Consider the following 13622-nt stretch of genomic DNA (forward strand, 5'->3'; position numbering starts at 1 on the left):
TCATACTGTGATCATTTGATTAATGGTCCTCCACAATTGTATACACATAACCTGTTCACAATAACTAAGTGTATGTAAACATTCACACATATAAACCCCCCAAAATTGATGACATCATGCTTACCTTGAATGCCCAATATAATGTAGTTCACCTTAACTTTTCACGTGATATTTTATAAGCATCAAGGATCAGCAGATCGTAAACATATTCTTAAATGTGTAATCGTTTGCAGGCGTTTATTATTGTTTACCTTGTGTGAGCTAATCGTTCATATATGGAAATTCAGTAGTAAGCAATACAATCGAAGACAGCAATCTAACATATATAATGAATAACAAAGTAATACAATCAAAGACTTCAATCTAACATAATTATAGATTGAATGAAACGGTAATGCTAGCGTTCTCACACATCACGTAATAAACAGTTAAGTATAGTCATGCGTCACGTTTGGCTTGTACTTTGACACATAATACAATCATATTTATCATTTTTTACACGATAATATATCATTGTCACTTACCTTCAAATTCTGAAAAGGTTTATTCCGATCTCCATCACCTGTTCGCTCTGATTGAAAGTCTACGCTCGCGGCTGAACGTAGACAGTTCGGCTCTCTGATTGGCCTAGAGTCTACAGTGAACGTAGACTCTGAGCCAATAACGGTTCGCCGGCTGAACGTAGACAGATCGGCTCTCTGATTGGCCTAGAGTCTACAGTGAACGTAGACTCTGGGCCAATGAGGGGCCGTAACTGTCTACGTTCAACGTAGACATTGCACTTCGCTAGAGAGAACGTCTGCGAATTCCCCAAATGTGGGAATCTCGACTGCATAATTTATGGTAGTGGGGGACTGCGTTCGCGCTCTCCCCTGGACACACTGGTTAAAAGAGCAGATTGTTCGAGTTCCTCTTCTTCTGGTAGTTAACGACCTAGGAAGTCCAGAGAATTGAACTGCAGTGGTTGATCGAGAGATGTAAAACTCTCAACCTAGGACCAGTCTGCAAAAGTAGGGCTGTTTTTTAGTTTTTTTTTTCATCATTCTTCAAATAATCTCCATTATTCAACCAGCGCTTTTATTGGCAGCAGTGGTCCTAGAAGCAAAGTTGTTCCGAATGAGGAGTTCTATCATGTGGTATGAATACCTTGTGCATGTGTGAAAAATCACCTGACATACAGTCGCCTATGGCCGTATTCATGTTGTTGTTTTTACTGTTTACAGCGCCACCAAGTGGCCAGTCGCCACATCCCTTTTCACCTGAGCACAGGCTGAGCCCGTGCACAGGTGTACCGACTTGGGTGTAATTGTCTCATTCCGTTGGAGAGTTATGGCCATTTAAGTAAAGCCCGCCTCGCCCACTCCCAACGTTTTGGCGTCCCGTCGCCAACGTGAATCGAAATTCCGACTTTTTTCCCCATCGCTGTCGGCAATCAGACTCCAGGGAATCTTTCTGCACCGGTTTGGGTCAGATCGGGCGAAAGACCTAGGACTAGTGTGCAAAAGTAGCTTTTTCACAAAATCCCAAATACCCGAAAATCTCGCCAGCGCAACCATCGAATCCGAGGCCTGCGTCTTGTTCGGCCCGAGCCAAGGATTCCGGTGATGTAAGACACTTGGGTCTGCGACGGACGGTTCAGGAGTTACGAGGCATTTCGTACTTCTGATCGCTGCAGCGCCACCTTGGGGCCGATTGGGCCGAGCCTTGGTGATGTTGTAGACCGGGCGGGTACTACCATCCCTCAAGAGTTTCAAGTCTCTACGACGTACGCTTTGGTCTGCCCGCTCACTTTTAGGGCAGAATGTTTGTTGGTCCAAAATCCCAGGTTGCACTCCAAAGTGTCGTGTTGTGCGCTCTGCTGTGATCCATTTTCGGTGTCAACAGTCAAGCTGAGCTTGTATTGCTGTGAGCTGAGCTTGTTTGTTGGCGACCTTTAGACCCTCTCGCCACAGCCCAGGTGGGCGTGGCCTTTGACGGCTCCCCCGCCTCTGCGTCATTGTGTCATCGCTTCTCGGCCTTTTGGCTAAGATCAAGTGTAGTATCTGTTCTTATCAGTTTAATATCTGATACGTGCCCTACCCGGGCACCATATATTAAATTGATTTTTGGAACTGGGAGATGGAAGAGGGGCTTGCTCCGTCCACTCCACGCATCGACCCGGTATTGCAGTACTTCTGGGAACGGTGCACCCCCAAAAACTGTGTTCAATGAAAGAGATGTTTTAGTCTTGTGTGGCAGCAGGTGTTAATGGAAGTAACGTATATTGCTGTGTATGGGTGCTTTAAAGGTGTTGTAGGTGATCATATGCTATACAGGTAATGGTGGTGTGAGAGGGAAAAAAAAACAACAACTCTGTTCTTATCTCGTTTAACATCTGATTCGTCCACTATCCGGTGGCCGCGTATGAAATTGATTTTTGGCTCATGGATCCGGAGCATGAAAACAACATCATCCACAACAACAACAGCAAAAGAGCCCGACTCTGCAGGTTTTTGATGTCTCTCTCTTATCTCTTGGAGTTTTTACGAATGAGCTGATGAGTTGAATCAGGTGTGTGTTTGATTGTCCGACCGTTGGTGAGGATTGCGGAGAGGGACACGGTGCCTCTGACAGGAGGCCTGGGAATTCATACTTACCTGGCAGGGGAGACACCATGATCAGGAAGGTGGTTCACCCAGGGCGAGGCTCGGCCATTGCACTCCGGTTGTGCTGACCCCTGCGAATTCCCCAAATGTGGGAATCTCGACTGCATAATTTATGGTAGTGGGGGACTGCGTTCGCGCTCTCCCCTGGACACACTGGTTAAAAGAGCAGATTGTTCTAGTTCCTCTTCTTCTGGTAGTTAACGACCTAGGAAGTCCAGAGAATTGAACTGCAGTGGTTGATCGAGAGATGTAAAACTCTCAACCTAGGACCAGTCTGCAAAAGTAGGGCTGTTTTTTAGTTTTTTTTTTCATCATTCTTCAAATAATCTCCATTATTCAACCAGCGCTTTTATTGGCAGCAGTGGTCCTAGAAGCAAAGTTGTTCCGAATGAGGAGTTCTATCATGTGGTATGAATACCTTGTGCATGTGTGAAAAATCACCTGACATACAGTCGCCTATGGCCGTATTCATGTTGTTGTTTTTACTGTTTACAGCGCCACCAAGTGGCCAGTCGCCACATCCCTTTTCACCTGAGCACAGGCTGAGCCCGTGCACAGGTGTACCGACTTGGGTGTAATTGTCTCATTCCGTTGGAGAGTTATGGCCATTTAAGTAAAGCCCGCCTCGCCCACTCCCAACGTTTTGGCGTCCCGTCGCCAACGTGAATCGAAATTCCGACTTTTTTCCCCATCGCTGTCGGCAATCAGACTCCAGGGAATCTTTCTGCACCGGTTTGGGTCAGATCGGGCGAAAGACCTAGGACTAGTGTGCAAAAGTAGCTTTTTCACAAAATCCCAAATACCCGAAAATCTCGCCAGCGCAACCATCGAATCCGAGGCCTGCGTCTTGTTCGGCCCGAGCCAAGGATTCCGGTGATGTAAGACACTTGGGTCTGCGACGGACGGTTCAGGAGTTATGAGGCATTTCGTACTTCTGATCGCTGCAGCGCCACCTTGGGGCCGATTGGGCCGAGCCTTGGTGATGTTGTAGACCGGGCGGGTACTACCATCCCTCAAGAGTTTCAAGTCTCTACGACGTACGCTTATGTCTGCCCGCTTACTTTTAGGGCAGAATGTTTGTTGGTCCAAAATCCCAGGTTGCACTCCAAAGTGTCGTGTTGTGCGCTCTGCTGTGATCCATTTTCGGTGTCAACAGTCAAGCTGAGCTTGTATTGCTGTGAGCTGAGCTTGTTTGTTGGCGACCTTTAGACCCTCTCGCCACGGCCCAGGTGGGCGTGGCCTTTGACGGCTCCCCCGCCTCTGCGTCATTGTGTCATCGCTTCTCGGCCTTTTGGCTAAGATCAAGTGTCTGGTCCTAGGGTAGAGACAGCGATCGCCTCTTGGAGGTTTTTCCGGCTTGGGTCCTTCAGTGACTTGAGCCCCAAACTTTTGAGAGGTACATTGATCCAGCTGCTTTTATTCCGGTTCTGTTTTAAGGTAAGACCTTTTTATCTATTTATTTATTATTTATTTATTTATTGTTTTTTAAAGTTTTAGGCTGTTGGTGTCTCCACCATGTCGGCTGCCCGTGCCGGCATGAGGAGGCACCACAGCGTGCGTTTTTTATTCAAAGAAGTTGAGGGGATGCTCCTGGGGATGTCACGTCTTGACTTCTCCAGGAAGCTGATCCAAAAAACTCTAAATTTTAAACCTGATGATCTGAATTGCATCGTGACTCTGCCCCTGAACAAAGGATTTGATGTTAGTTTTAGAGCGGTTTCCCACCTGAATGATTTCTGGCACAGATTTGAAGTAGCTAAATCCCAGCTGTCCATGTTTACTGTTGAAAAGCTCTCTGACAACACACTTAAAACTGTGATTGTTAGAATGTTTAATGAGACAGTGACTGGGGAGGACATTTGTGTCTGGCTGGGCAGATTTTGCACAGTTCGAAGCCAGCCAGTCAAGGTTTTAGATGAGGATGGTATTTGGACATGCTCCTGGCGAATTCCCATTAAACAATGGGAAGACGCTGGGGGCTACCAGGGCCTGAAGCATCTGCCTTCTATGATTGTGTTGGGTGAGAACAGAGGCTACATTCACTACCAGGGTATGCCCAAATTATGTAGAAAATGTGGAAAGTTTGGGCACTTAGCTGAAGCATGCCAGGAAATGATATGTGGGAAATGCAGAGAAATTGGTCATACTTTTGAAGAGTGTACCAATGGCAGGCGGTGCAACCTCTGTGGGGAGTCATCCCATCTCTACAGAGATTGCCCTAAAAGTTTTGCCAACAAACTGAAAGGCAACAAAATGGCCGCCCCACATGTGGAACAAACAAAAGAGCAAAGGAAGGAGGAGGCGGTCCCTGAGGTTTTGGCGGGAAATTCTATTTCCCAGCCAGCCTCAGGGAGTGGGCAGGAGGAAGGAAGTGGGGCGGCCACAGGGGCGGAGTCAAGTTTTAACAGCGAACAGAGTGAGGAAGCCGTTCCCCAACAAGAGAGAAGTGAAAACAAAATGGAGGAGGAGGAGGAGGATGCAACGGCTTCCTCACTCTACACCGTATCGGAGGTTAGTGTTGTGGATAGTGGGGGTGAATCCGAGGGTTCACTCCCCAATGCTCAGGTGCAAAAAAGGTCTGCGAGATCTCCTCTGCTTCAAACAGAGGAGAAAAGGCTGCGGGCATCGCATCGGCTAGATAGTTCCTCTTCGTTAGATCTAGACCGTATGTGGCCCGCAGAATCTCCCAATGAAGTCTCCTTTTTGCACGTTAAGCTTAGAACATCGTCACCGAAGGAGCCACAAGAGGTTCTCTCTGTGGACTCTGAGGCGGCGAGCATTTGCCCTCCTGATCCCAGTTTTTCTGGGGAAAAGGAGAAGCAAGTGCTACATGACATAACATGATTTTAATGTAACTTTCTGCAGTCTTTTGGTTTTATCCTTCTATTAATGCTTGTATTTTTAACCATACTGCTCATGGCCCTCCCTATCTCTACAATCAATGTGAGAAGTGTGAGGTGTACTTTGCGAGCACAGAGTGTGTTATCCTTTTTAAAAACTTTTAAGTCAGATGTGTTTTTATTGCAAGAATGTGGTTTGCCCTTTTTAACAAATTACAGGAAGTAGGAGGAGATTTGGACCCCAGGATTTTCCATTTGGAGTGGGTCCAATTTTAACAAAAATGACGGTGTTGCTATTTTAATAAAAAATCCCAACCTTTTGGTGAAGGGCAGCACTGTGGTGAGGGACGGGCGGGCAATTTTAGCAAATCTGACTTTTTTAGGTAAGGATCTTAACATTTTAAATATGTATGGTTTTACTGAAAAAAATAACAGGTATGAGCTTTTAGAAGACTTGCAACCCCACATGCTAGGCAGGGCTCCCCTAGTGGTAGCAGGGGATTTTAATTGTGTATTATCAAAAAAGGACAGAAGGAGGGTAGGAGAGGATTTTAAGGTCGACAAGACATCGGTTTTATTACAAAATATAGTCAAAGATTTTAAGTTAGTTGACTGTTTTAAAACAATGCATCAAAGAGAGGAAGGCTTCACCTGGTTCAGTGGTGACGGTGCCAGAGCCTCTCGAATTGACTATATTTTTACCAGGGACCTCCCGCCGACCGATGCTACATTGACCCCCCTCTTTTTTTCCGACCATATGATGCTGTCTTGCACTCTTTCACTCCCCACGGGTGTGACTGCAGGGAGAGGGCTGTGGAAGCTGAACTGTTCCCTATTAGAGGACGAGGAACTGGTTAGTGAGTATAGGGAGCAGTTCAGCCAATGGCAGACCCTCCAGGACTTTTACGACTCACGTGCACAGTGGTGGGAGATGGTGAAACAAAGGACAGGACTGTTTTTTAAACAAATTGGAAAGGAAAAAAAGAATAAAGAAAAAAGACGCATGATGGGGTTGCAAAAAAGACTGCAGAGATATTTTAACCTTTTAAACAATGGATTGGATTTTACAAATGAAATAAAAGAAGTAAAGAAAGAAATGTCAGATCTGTCTGAAACAAAGAGCAAAGGTGTCATTTTAAGATGTAGAGAAAGGGAGTTAGAGGAAGGAGAGAAGTGTACCAGGTATTTTTTTAAAAAGACAATAGCTCGGGGAGGGTCGATCAATATTTTAAAAACTTTTAGAGGGGGGGAAATAAATACAACTGACCTGATTTTAGGGGAAATTGAAAGTTTTTACAGTAATTTATACGGCACTAAAGAGGTACACAATGGCATCTTAGAGGAAGTTTTAGGGTTTTTAGATAAAAAAGTTAAGAGTCCAGATGTGCTTTTATCCCAGGATTTTAATCTTTTAGAATTGGAAAAAGCTTTAAAGGGTTTTAAGAAGGGGAAGTCCCCGGGCATGGACGGACTCCCCTTTGAGTTTTATCTGACTTTCTGGGACATTTTAGCACATGACTTACTTACAGTTTTTAAAGAATTTGAGACTCTTGACAGACTTCCAGACAGCTTTAGAGTAGGGATAGTTACATTACTGTACAAAAAAGGAGACAAGACTGACTTGAGAAACTGGCGACCAATCACTCTTTTAAATTATGATTGTAAACTTTTTAGTAAGATTTTAGCTACACGCATGTCGACTGTTTTAGAGGACGTAATCCACCTGGATCAAGCTTGCGCTGTGCCCGGCAGGAAGATCACGGACAGCCTGGTACTGATCAGAGACGCCATCTGTTATGCGAGAGACAGAAACATTAGGCTTGTAGTCCTAAATTTAGACTTTGAAAAAGCTTTTGATCGGGTCTCGCACCAGTACCTCCTTCAGGTACTGCAAAAAATGGGGTTTCCAGAGAGGTTTATAGCTTGGGTGGGACTGCTGTATGAGGGCTTAAGCAGCAAATTTCTTGCAAATGGGCATCTTTCCAAAGCTGTAAATATCCACAGCGGTGTCCGTCAGGGGTGTCCTTTATTTCCCCTTCTGTATGTGGCTTGTATTGAGCCACTGGCACAGATCTTGAGAAGGGATAAATGGATTAAAGGACTAGATATCCCAGGAACTGGTGGACTGACGGCGACCTGCGTTTTATATATGGATGACGTGACCCTTTTAGCGACTGACTTTTTATCAGTACGAAGAGCAATGGACTTGACTGACTGGTACGGTCGGGCCTCGGGCGCCAAGCTTAACAGGAGTAAGTCCGAGGCCCTGCTCTTCGGGCCGTGGGGCGACGTGGACACAGGAGGACTAGATTTGGATTTTAAAGAAAAGGATTTGAAAATTTTAGGAGTAAAATTTGACAGGGAGGGTGGAGGACCAGGAAACTGGACTGACATGTTAGGGAAAGTCAGACAAAGACTGGGCTTTTGGGGACTAAGACAACTGACGTTAGAAGGCAAGATTTTAATTTTTAAAGCAGTGATTTTACCACTAATTTTACTTGTCTGTTCTGTTTTTAGTCCCCCAAGACGATTCCTGGCCAAGTTGGAGAGGGCGGTATTTTATTTCCTGTGGGGGTCCAAGTGGGAACGAATCAAGAGGGAGGTGGTTAAAAAGAAAAAAGAGAATGGCGGGAAAGGCCTCCCAGACCCCCACCTGTTTTTAGGCAGCCGCTTTGCCGCCCTCCATATCCAGTATGCACTGACCCCATCCAGAGAACACAAGACAGCAGCCATGACCCGATTCTGGATGGGGTCATACCTAAGAAGTTTGAAAATTTTACCCATTGATCTTAAAAGTCCAGTGTCTTTTAATTTGTCAAAAGAGCATAGTTTTATTAAGAATTTTTTAAAGAAATATCTTTTAGAAACAAATGATGCCACTGTTTTAACTAATCACAAGTCTCTCGTCTCTCTTGTACAGGATCGAGAATCGGTGAGTCCAGTTCCAGGCCTCACACTAGGTGAGGCCAAAGACGTTTGGAGGAACGCAGCCCACCCAGCTCTCCAGAACAGGCTTAAGGACCTGTCGTGGATGGTGGCTCATGAGATCCTCCCGGTCAGGGCGGTCATGCACTCCAGAGGCATGGCCAAAAACTCCACCTGCCCACGGTCCGGATGTGGTTCCCCGGAGACCGTTCAACATCTGCTCTGGGAGTGCGGCGCTGCGCGGGACCTGTGGGCCAAGACAGGCCCCCTGTTTTTCCCGTGCCTGCCAGCGGGTGGGGCCCAGGTGGACTATAAGCTCGCCATCCTGGGGGTGGGTCAGGGCTTGAAGGAGTTGACACCACCAACGTTTGCCTCGCTCTGGCTCACCCTCAACCACATCAAGGATGCCATCTGGGTCACCAGAAACCTGCTGGTGGGGAAACGCGTGACGGTCCCCCTCCACGCGTGCGAGCAGAGGATAACATCAACGCTGCAGGGTGGGCCGCACGTCGTTATTCGGATGGGGGGGCCGAGGTCACACGGAGAAGGTCCCGGCCGCCACCGTACCTGGCCGCCCGTAGATGCACCCTCACCACTCTGGCTACGGGAACAGCGGGCCAGCGGGCCGGAGGAGAGGGGATCTCCGCTGGGCACTGGAAGCGAGGAGTCTGGGGCCTGTTCTGGAGACCTGGAGTGAATGGACATTCTTGATAGGGACTCACCCTCGATCCTGTACAAGAGATGTTTTATTTGGCATATTTTATTGTTTTATTGTTTTATATTTGCATTCCTATTTTATTTTAATCCATTTTACCTTTACTTTAAAACAACACACAACATACATGGACTTTTACACAACACATCAACATAACTGATTTTTAACTGTAACTTATGTCCTTTTTGTTGTTTTAAGATATGTGCAAAAATGTGATTTTAAATGGAAAAAATGGATATTGAAAGAATGGAATGAAACAATGTGACAATAAACTTTTTTCGAAAGATCTGTTCTTATCAGTTTAATATCTGATACGTGCCCTACCCGGGCACCATATATTAAATTGATTTTTGGAACTGGGAGATGGAAGAGGGGCTTGCTCCGTCCACTCCACGCATCGACCCGGTATTGCAGTACTTCTGGGAACGGTGCACCCCCAAAAACTGTGTTCAATGAAAGAGATGTTTTAGTCTTGTGTGGCAGCAGGTGTTAATGGAAGTAACGTATATTGCTGTGTATGGGTGCTTTAAAGGTGTTGTAGGTGATCATATGCTATACAGGTAATGGTGGTGTGAGAGGGAAAAAAAAACAACAACTCTGTTCTTATCTCGTTTAACATCTGATTCGTCCACTATCCGGTGACCGCGTATGAAATTGATTTTTGGCTCATGGATCCGGAGCATGAAAACAACATCATCCACAACAACAACAGCAAAAGAGCCCGACTCTGCAGGTTTTTGATGTCTCTCTCTTATCTCTTGGAGTTTTTACGAATGAGCTGATGAGTTGAATCAGGTGTGTGTTTGATTGTCCGACCGTTGGTGAGGATTGCGGAGAGGGACACGGTGCCTCTGACGGGAGGCCTGGGAATTCATACTTACCTGGCAGGGGAGACACCATGATCAGGAAGGTGGTTCACCCAGGGCGAGGCTCGGCCATTGCACTCCGGTTGTGCTGACCCCTGCGAATTCCCCAAATGTGGGAATCTCGACTGCATAATTTATGGTAGTGGGGGACTGCGTTCGCGCTCTCCCCTGGACACACTGGTTAAAAGAGCAGATTGTTCGAGTTCCTCTTCTTCTGGTAGTTAACGACCTAGGAAGTCCAGAGAATTGAACTGCAGTGGTTGATCGAGAGATGTAAAACTCTCAACCTAGGACCAGTCTGCAAAAGTAGGGCTGTTTTTTAGTTTTTTTTTTCATCATTCTTCAAATAATCTCCATTATTCAACCAGCGCTTTTATTGGCAGCAGTGGTCCTAGAAGCAAAGTTGTTCCGAATGAGGAGTTCTATCATGTGGTATGAATACCTTGTGCATGTGTGAAAAATCACCTGACATACAGTCGCCTATGGCCGTATTCATGTTGTTGTTTTTACCGTTTACAGCGCCACCAAGTGGCCAGTCGCCACATCCCTTTTCACCTGAGCACAGGCTGAGCCCGTGCACAGGTGTACCGACTTGGGTGTAATTGTCTCATTCCGTTGGAGAGTTATGGCCATTTAAGTAAAGCCCGCCTCGCCCACTCCCAACGTTTTGGCGTCCCGTCGCCAACGTGAATCGAAATTCCGACTTTTTTCCCCATCGCTGTCGGCAATCAGACTCCAGGGAATCTTTCTGCACCGGTTTGGGTCAGATCGGGCGAAAGACCTAGGACTAGTGTGCAAAAGTAGCTTTTTCACAAAATCCCAAATACCCGAAAATCTCGCCAGCGCAACCATCGAATCCGAGGCCTGCGTCTTGTTCGGCCCGAGCCAAGGATTCCGGTGATGTAAGACACTTGGGTCTGCGACGGACGGTTCAGGAGTTACGAGGCATTTCGTACTTCTGATCGCTGCAGCGCCACCTTGGGGCCGATTGGGCCGAGCCTTGGTGATGTTGTAGACCGGGCGGGTACTACCATCCCTCAAGAGTTTCAAGTCTCTACGACGTACGCTTTGGTCTGCCCGCTCACTTTTAGGGCAGAATGTTTGTTGGTCCAAAATCCCAGGTTGCACTCCAAAGTGTCGTGTTGTGCGCTCTGCTGTGATCCATTTTCGGTGTCAACAGTCAAGCTGAGCTTGTATTGCTGTGAGCTGAGCTTGTTTGTTGGCGACCTTTAGACCCTCTCGCCACGGCCCAGGTGGGCGTGGCCTTTGACGGCTCCCCCGCCTCTGCGTCATTGTGTCATCGCTTCTCGGCCTTTTGGCTAAGATCAAGTGGTTGTCTTTTTGATCTTTGGAGAAGGAATGATGGCAGGTGCAGCTGCGCCTTCAGTCCCAAGGGCGGGACTGAGAAATACGTTGCGTTTCCAAATGAAGGAGCCTGTGATGGAGATGATGGAAAGAGAAGTGTTTGCACGGGTTATACTTTTGGACAAGATGAAGTTGAAAGTGGAGGACGTGTACTGCTTGCAGACCAACAGAATGGAAAAATGCTTTGATGTAACGCTGAGTACTGTGGAAATGTACAAAGATGTGATGGATAAAGTTGGAAAGATTGGCAAAGAAGGTATCATGGGGAAATTCAATGTGGTAAGCCTTGACAGACCCAATTTCAGAGTCATCACTTTGCACATGTTCAATCCATACGTTACTGATGAAGCGTTGATGACGTTCCTTGCTAATTATGCTGAAGTCCTCACACCTGCAAGATATTTAAAAGATGGTGTTGGTTTATGGACTGGGAAAAGACAATTTCAAGTTCTTCTAAGAACTGACGAGAGTGGTTTTGAGGGGTTGATGCACCCTCCTGCATATTTCAACATTGGGGCTGATAAAGGTTTTCTGTTCTACTCTCGGCAGCCCCCTTTTTGTAGGAGGTGTAGACGGTACGGGCACGTTGATGGCAGGTGTGGTGAAGAAAGATGTCGGCGGTGTTCCAAGCTAGGTCACACGGCAAAAGATTGCAGCGTTCCTAAGACTTGCCACAGCTGCGGCTCATTAGACCACTTGATGAAGGATTGTAAGGTGGGTCGGAGGCAGCATGGCAGAGGATGGGGTGTGGGAGAAACAGAGAGACAGATGGAGGAGGTTGGCCAACAAGATGTCATGGTGCAACATGTAAAGGAGAAGATGGCGGTTGTGGAGGGAAAGGAGGGGGCCAAAGCGGCGGTGGAAGGTAATGCGACTGAGGAAGTGGAAGATGTGATGGTTGCTTTCTTGGAGGCATTGAACGGGGAACATTTCAGAGTCGCAGAGCAGCGCCCAAATGACGTGGAAAGCGTGATAGAGGTGGAGGGACAAGGCCTCCTAGAGGGATCGAGAGGAGAAGAAAGTCAGCTGGTTAGGAAGGCAGAAAAGATAAAGGAGAGACCAGGCAAGAGGGCGAGAGCTGAAAAGATGCTAAAGTTAAGCTTTTCGGAGGAATCCTCGTCCACAGACAGTCAAGAGGGGCTTGAGATGGACAATGCTAGGCCCTTATTTCTGCTGACAGAGGGGAAAGTTAGCAGCGAAGATGAGGATCAGATGGATGATTCAGTGGGCCTTAGCGAGGTTCCTATTCGCTGGTCGGATTTGGTTGTCAGTGACACTGGGTCCACAAGTTTGGAGGGACAAGAGACAAAGGGTACTCCACTGGCAGAATAAATGTTCTGCAGTGATGAATTGACTGTGGGGTCCATAAATGTTAGAGGTATTAGGGACTCGGTGAAGCGTAAAGCTGTTTTTTCTTTTTTAGGAAATTATAGGTGTAATGTGTTTTTTTTACAAGAAGTTCATTTAAAGTAGCGTTTCTCAACGGGGGCGGTACCGCCCCCTTGGGGGCGTTTGGACAGTGTCGGGGGGCGTTGGGAACGAGGCAGCTGAGAGGGGGGCGCTCAGGCACAAATGGGGGGCGTTATGTCTGAATGTGGCACTATATACTCACTGTTATTATCACAACTTTTTTAAGCCTCTGACAACACATACAATGTTAATTTGAATGCATGGGCGTTTTAGGTACAGCATTGATTTCCACGCTGCTGCTCAAATCCATTCCACCTTCATTCGGAGTCCCACCAGGCCAGACGATCCAATACGCACGTGCAGTCCCAAGCGCGAGTCTCAGGTTCCTATGAGAATATTAATATAAAATATCATATCGTAGAACATGTAGCCTACCGGTATATGAAATAGTAGCCTAGGCGTCATTTAGCCTACAGGGCGGTTTTGAAACACTTTTAAAACATCTCGCGGCACGGATGTACCAATACAAATAAAACATATCCAGTTAACTAGCAGCATTCGTTTCATTCGTTTGTTAAATAAGAGACGATCTAGCGCTGAAATGTGTTGTCTTCACTCGGACGCACACTTCAGTCCGTTACGGAAAGTGAAAGTCTCCCTAAAAGATGTAAGAAATAAAAAAGCGAAACGCATGTATACTATTTTTGAATCCCTTTCTTTTTGGAATTTTTTGTAATGTTTCCCCTTATAGTTTTTTTTTTCTTTCTGTCTATTGTTTCTTTGATGCTATTATGAATGTAATAGATATAATACTATGTGATCCTCCGTATGTGTATGTTATATATTGTTCTTGTTA

General features: G+C 46.4%; 3 non-coding genes and 1 pseudogene across 3 annotated transcripts; all 4 read left to right on the plus strand.

Annotated features, from left to right (window-relative positions):
• The first annotated feature begins 2003 nt into the window (after positions 1 to 2003).
• On the plus strand, positions 2004 to 2194 carry LOC143713697 (U2 spliceosomal RNA). The gene has a single exon (XR_013195246.1). It is a non-coding gene; the product is annotated as a U2 spliceosomal RNA (small nuclear RNA).
• A 434-nt stretch (positions 2195 to 2628) lies between these two features.
• LOC143713613 (U1 spliceosomal RNA) lies at positions 2629 to 2792 on the plus strand. Its single transcript, XR_013195169.1, has one exon. It is a non-coding gene; the product is annotated as a U1 spliceosomal RNA (small nuclear RNA).
• Positions 2793 to 9392: 6600 nt separating this feature from the next.
• On the plus strand, positions 9393 to 9564 carry LOC143713777 (U2 spliceosomal RNA; annotated as a pseudogene).
• Positions 9565 to 9998: 434 nt separating this feature from the next.
• Positions 9999 to 10162, plus strand: LOC143713614 (U1 spliceosomal RNA). The gene has a single exon (XR_013195170.1). It is a non-coding gene; the product is annotated as a U1 spliceosomal RNA (small nuclear RNA).
• The last annotated feature ends 3460 nt before the right edge of the window (positions 10163 to 13622 follow it).

The sequence above is a fragment of the Siphateles boraxobius genome, unplaced genomic scaffold, assembly GCF_051911475.1.
Source record: "Siphateles boraxobius isolate OS27281-9 unplaced genomic scaffold, OSU_SipBor_1 52, whole genome shotgun sequence".
NCBI lineage: Eukaryota > Metazoa > Chordata > Actinopteri > Cypriniformes > Leuciscidae > Siphateles > Siphateles boraxobius.